Consider the following 6322-nt stretch of genomic DNA (forward strand, 5'->3'; position numbering starts at 1 on the left):
AGTTGTCACGGCAGCAGTGACCCGGCCGTGGCCCTGGGGCTCCATTTCAAAAGGGGTTGTGTCAGTGTGCTTATGGTGGTGAAAGTTTATAAGTGATTTGTGACGCCACCTGTGGTGTTCGGCAAATGTTAAGCCGACGCTGCAGGCAGATCCTCTGGGACAGATGGTGTAGTGCAGCAATGATGTTATAGCCCTCCACAGGCAGGGCTGTAGTCCCAGGGCAGTGTAGGTGAAGTGACACTTAGATGGTGTAGTGTCGGGCGCAGGAGGGATGTAGCGGTGTCGGGCAGGCTGGCGCAGGAATAAGTGGAGGACACCAGGGCATGTAGTTCCAAAGCTTTACTCACAGTCTGTTGTGGTACAGGTGCCCGCATCCGTGCCGGGTCAGGAGCTCAGCCAACTTCCAGGCAAGATGAAGCACTCTGTCATGATCTGAATTTGATCTGACAGTTTTAAATTGCACAGGGTGAACTTTTTTTACTTTGGCAAGTGCCAAGTGACTTGACTGTCCCCGGTGGTGGTTAGTGGTATCGCACTTTAGGTTTAATGTGCACATAATTATTAATCAGGTGTGGGGCTCTATAAATGAGTCTCAGGGTGTGTAATCACGGCAGGTGATATTCATTCATTCATTGTTTTGAGTTGGTGAGAGCCTGGTGGAGGGATGGAGCTGAGGAGGAGTCCTGCGCAGCTTAGCCAGGGGGGACGTGTGTCAGCTATGGTGTCTGGACGAAGGGCTGGCATGGCGTGGTGGGGTCGCAGTGATGGTGTCGGCAGGAAGTGTCTGCATGGACTGGTGGAGTGGCGACTATGGATAGTGGCACTCACCATGTGGGACTTGGCTGCTGAGCTGGACTCAAGCATGCTTGCCTTCGTGGCAGAAGCTGAACTCATCTTTGGGACTCTGGTTCTAAGCAGCAGCAACTGGTGGTGGACTCTGCTCCAAGGCTGCACTATGGTGAAGGACCCTGTTATGGTGAAGGACCCTGTTATGGTGAAGGATCCTGTTATGGTGATGGATCCGGGTGGAGGAGAAGACGCACCCAGGTGGAGGGCTCTGTTGCAGGAGCATAAGCACAGAGCATAAAGCTAAGTGGTGTCCCCCTGTATTGTCTCTTTCCCTCATGTGTGTTGTTAGTGCAGTGGTGGGATTAGTTTCCACACCGACCAATTCCCTAGTGAGGGTTTAGGGTCAGGGCGAGCAAGGGCTTTGAGGTACGCGTGCGGCGCCCGGTGCGGAATCGGCATAGGGAACGTTAGGAGTGCAGGGACACTGGCTCAGGGGAGCTCAGGAGGTCTCCACTTCCCTATTCCCTATCGCAGGGCCCACCATTGTTAATGTTTCCCAGGTCCCCCTTATTATTTAAATTCGCCGTACTGGAGGCGGGGTTTCCAGAATTTATATTAACGTGTAATACCTAAATTCGCCAGGTGGAGGCGGTGTATCCATCTGCACGTTTTATTATTTAAACTCGCCCCACTGGAGGCGCTGTATCCAGGGTCACGTGTGTTATGGGTTCGCCTTGCGGTATCATCTGCGTCCAGACACACGTTGACCGTGACATTATCACCAGCCTTACCTTTTTTCTGGTGAGCTTTTGGCCATGTGGAGACCTGTGAGCAAGTATCAGGGTCTGGGGCCTTTGGCCATGTGGAGACCTGTGAGCAATTGCTGCTGGGCTTCACTGAGGTGAGTGAGGAGCTGCATGGTGTTGAAGCAGCTGCGGCAGCAATTATCAGGGTCTGGGGCCTTTCCTCTGGCTCAACCAGAAAATCAAAATTGCGGCTCTGGCATTGTAGCCCCCTAGTGTCGCTGCTGGGGAGCGGGACTTGCTCATGCACGCGGAGGTACCCAGGCAGGTGGGAGGAGTTGGTGCCCACGGAGCTGCCTGGTATTCCTCGAGGTGAAGGGGTACGTCCCTGTGGTGAGCAGACTGGTGTGATAGTCCACGGGGTTTACGCCAAATCTTCAATACCACCGAAGAAGCCGCCCCCTCCTGGTCATTTGGAGGTAGGCGACCAGCGAGTGTATATTTCCTCCATATTCCGGTGCCCTTCTCTTCCAGGTGTGAGCGGCAGGTGTGCTGCGGGGGAGTAGGGACAAATCTTACCCCTCGCTATTAACCAACCCTGAGAGGCGGAGACCTCATGGTGAAAGGGTTGGAGAGTGGTGTCCCTTGGTGAATAGCGGGGGTGTGAGTGTGGTGACAGCAGGGGGACGCCTCTGTTGTCGAGTCCAGAATGAGTTCACCAAAATATGACAAACGAATGTGTGCAATAAACGTTCAGGTCCGGACCTGTGTGTGAACGAGCATGTATGGTGGCCACCAAAAAACATCTTGTGGAAGTGTGTTGTGGAGTCTGATCAGCTCATAGCAAACATACCCATACATAAACTCGTTCCCCAGGTCGGCGCTGTGGAGACGAGTGGTGCCTCCAAAATGAACATATATTGCCAATACCAGCGGTGCGTTTGTCATAAACCTGAAGTGTCAGGTAGTGGTGGGGTGAACTCAGGATCTGGGCGTCCCCGCTGTAGGTGTTTCCCTAATGAGGGGTGGTCTTGAGGGTCCAGAGGCCCCTCATTAAGGAGGGGGTACTGTCATGATCTGAATTTGATCTGACAGTTTTAAATTGCACAGGGTGAACTTTTTTTACTTTGGCAAGTGCCAAGTGACTTGACTGTCCCCGGTGGTGGTTAGTGGTATCGCACTTTAGGTTTAATGTGCACATAATTATTAATCAGGTGTGGGGCTCTATAAATGAGTCTCAGGGTGTGTAATCACGGCGGGTGATATTCATTCATTCATTGTTCTGAGTTGGTGAGAGCCTGGTGGAGGGATGGAGCTGAGGAGGAGTCCTGCGCAGCTTAGCCAGGGGGGACGTGTGTCAGCTATGGTGTCTGGACGAAGGGCTGGCATGGCGTGGTGGGGTCGCAGTGATGGTGTCGGCAGGAAGTGTCTGCATGGACTGGTGGAGTGGCGACTATGGAGAGTGGCACACACCATGTGGGACTTGGCTGCTGAGCTGGACTCAAACATGCTTGCCTTCGTGGCAGAAGCTGAACTCATCTTTGGGACTCTGGTTCTAAGCAGCAGCAACTGGTGGTGGACTCTGCTCCAAGGCTGCACTATGGTGAAGGACCCTGTTATGGTGAAGGACCCTGTTATGGTGAAGGATCCTGTTATGGTGATGGATCCGGGTGGAGGAGAAGACGCACCCAGGTGGAGGGCTCTGTTGCAGGAGCATAAGCACAGAGCATAAAGCTAAGTGGTGTCCCCCTGTATTGTCTCTTTCCCTCATGTGTGTTGTTAGTGCAGTGGTGGGATTAGTTTCCGCACCGACCAATTCCCTAGTGAGGGTTTAGGGTCAGGGCGAGCAAGGGCTTTGAGGTACGCGTGCGGCGCCCGGTGCGGAACCGGCATAGGGAACGTTAGGAGTGCAGGGACACTGGCTCAGGGGAGCTCAGGAGGTCTCCACTTCCCTATTCCCTATCGCAGGGCCCATCATTGTTAATGTTTCCCAGGTCCCCCTTATTTAAATTCGCTGTACTGGAGGCGGGGTTTCCAGAATTTATATTAACGTGTAATACCTAAATTCGCCAGGTGGAGGCGGTGTATCCATCTGCACGTTTTATTATTTAAATTTGCCCCACTGGAGGCGCTGTATCCAGGGTCACGTGTGTTATGGGTTCGCCTTGCGGAAACATCTGCGTCCAGACACTCGTGACCATGACACACTCCTTTCCAACACTCCGCCAACATATGTACCTTGTCTGAACGTCTCCTTCTTAGCGCTTTTGAATGAAGTACTCACAGTACTGAGTTACACTGGAGTTCCTCCTGTCAGATGTTCCTATGAACTCTTCTTGTACGGCAGACAGCTGTAGCCTACTTCGGGGACTCCTTCTACCTAGTCCCGGCTCACACATGTTGCTGTTGTGCCCCCAAGTCTTGTGTGGGAATAAAGTGGTCACTACTTCTATTCCTCTGGTGTCCGCTGCAGGACCATTAGTATCCATACAACCTCGGGGACCGGACCCCGGCCTTGCGCTTAGAACTTGGGAAGGGTTCTCCTCTAACCCTAATCTTTAGTTCTCTTCTCCTCACGTTCCGTACTAATCCTTTCCTTCTTATGGAGAGTCAGGCTTTCTCTTTATGTTCCTTTCTTGTGCCACCAGACCCAGATCACTGAGGTCGGCTGCAGCACTTCCTTCCTCCCTCCCACTCAGGGGATCTCCTTTCACAGACTGACCTCGTCAGTCTCCTGTGACTAACTAACTAAATCCTATCCTCTTCCTGCTCTTTTAGTGCAAACTAAACTCCACTCGCCTCCCAGCACGCTTTGTGTTCCAAGCAGGGAGCCACCAAAGGGTGCTTTGCTACACTACTATGTTGTGTGGGATGCAGGTGTTGGAGTGTGGTCAGGTGTCTCCACCTTACCTGAATGGTGGGGCACCACACCTCAGGAGGAGGTGCAGCACCTCTGTGGTGACTGAACCCTCCGGGGCGCCACATAACCCCCGTTAAACACAGCACGTCCACGGGCTGCAGGAAAACAAAGATTGACAAATACAGTAACATGCAAAATTTTTATAATGCTAATAAACAGTTCTTATCTAAACATCCCAATGTGGGAGGCACTGAGTCTTGAACGTTACAAACATTTTAGCTACCTATCTATATCTTATTACGATTCCTAATTCAAAGTGCTATTAGCAGTAAGCACACTACCACTTTCAAGTGTTATCATTCCTCTTTCACATTTTCTACTTTCTTTTATTAACCTTAAGTGACAACCGTTGATTCCTGGTTCGTCTCCTGCATTTTCAAATCTTTATCTTTATTCAAATCCTTCATCACTTTATTAAAACATTCCTATTAGTCATTGCTATTAACTAGATTCTATATAAAAGCTATTCTCTATTAATACTTTCATAAGGCACATTATAAAATACTTCACATCAAAACTTCAATAATTCTTGTAAGTGCTGGACACCGCTCCCAGCCGGGATCTCTTGTAGTGTCGCTCCACGATGAGGTAATTCTTATTCCAAAAAGGACTATGTAAAACCAAGAGAGGGCACCTAAGGCGGTGCAACTATATACATTAAAGTTCTGGATCATTCAGTGTCCATGATCTCCACAGTTCAGTAAGGAAAACGCTGCCAATAAAACTGGGCAACAAAACTGGAAAAACATGATGAATAAACAAAAATAACTTTAAAGCACAATGGTGCAAATAGCCACCTGGGTCACAGAGTTAGTTTTTGGTATTTCCTTTAATGTTGGTGGTCCCCTCCTGGGGCGGTGGAAGCTGGTTTCCTTGGCTGCTTCCAGGGGAGCACTTCAGGGCATCCTCTTCCTGCTGACTGGTTCACATAGGACGAGGTGGTGGCAGCTGGTGCAATTGCTGCCTGGGGTACAGCGGGTGTAGCTACCTGTACCAAGGGGTGGATGACGGAGGTAGATATAGCCTGTCTGGTGTTGGTAGGTGCAACCACTACCGTAGGAGGCATTCCTGCTTGGGGTACATACGCCTTCTCCTTCTTATAGGCTGCAATAAAATCCTCAGGGATGCGGCGATAATTCATGGCGTACCAATCTCTTAACCCCTCATGCCGGGTGAAGGATACATATTCCCCCGGCTGCAGATCTCTAGCAGGGTGTCCCTTCCTCAGGTGTGACTCCAAATCCCGCCGGTTAAAGAAAAGGTCGGAGATCCGTTTGGGGTCGGCGATGAAACCGAACCCCCGTTCTTGGTTCACATTCAGTACCTGTCCCCATCCTGCCATGTCCCGGGGACCAAAGTGACCTTTACAGACCCTCTCTTTCCGGTCCAGATCTGGGCCTAGCACAGCCAGTCTCCTCTGTTCTCTCTCTCTCTCTGTTCCGCTGCCAGCTGGCGGATGGTCTTCTGACAACGAGCCCATGTCTCATTTTCTTCTTCCCGGGGCCTACCACTACTCACGGTGGACAGGGACACTACCACTAGGGGTTCAGGCGTTCCCCCCCCCCCCAGGGATCAGAGTCCCGGTCCCAAACAAGGTCCAGCACAACCTGTCCTTACGCTGCCACAGGCGTACACCCCAGGGCCTTCCCAGGTGCAGGGACAGCAGACGTACCTGGGGCCTCCTGGCAGTGTTCCGGCTCCGGTGCAGGCTTGAGACGGTGGGTAGCTGCAGGGGTATCCACAGGGGTAGTCTGTCCGGATGTCAGCGGTGGAGCAGATGGTGGCTCCGGGTCCGCGGGGGTCTCCGGCAGGACCTGCGCGGCAGCGGCAGGTCCAGGTGGGAGCTCTAATTCTTCCTCCACTTCGGCTC

Source organism: Dendrobates tinctorius, unplaced genomic scaffold (genome assembly GCF_039654945.1).
Source record: "Dendrobates tinctorius isolate UK_male_01 unplaced genomic scaffold, ASM3965494v1 ptg000084l, whole genome shotgun sequence".
Taxonomy (NCBI): domain Eukaryota; kingdom Metazoa; phylum Chordata; class Amphibia; order Anura; family Dendrobatidae; genus Dendrobates; species Dendrobates tinctorius.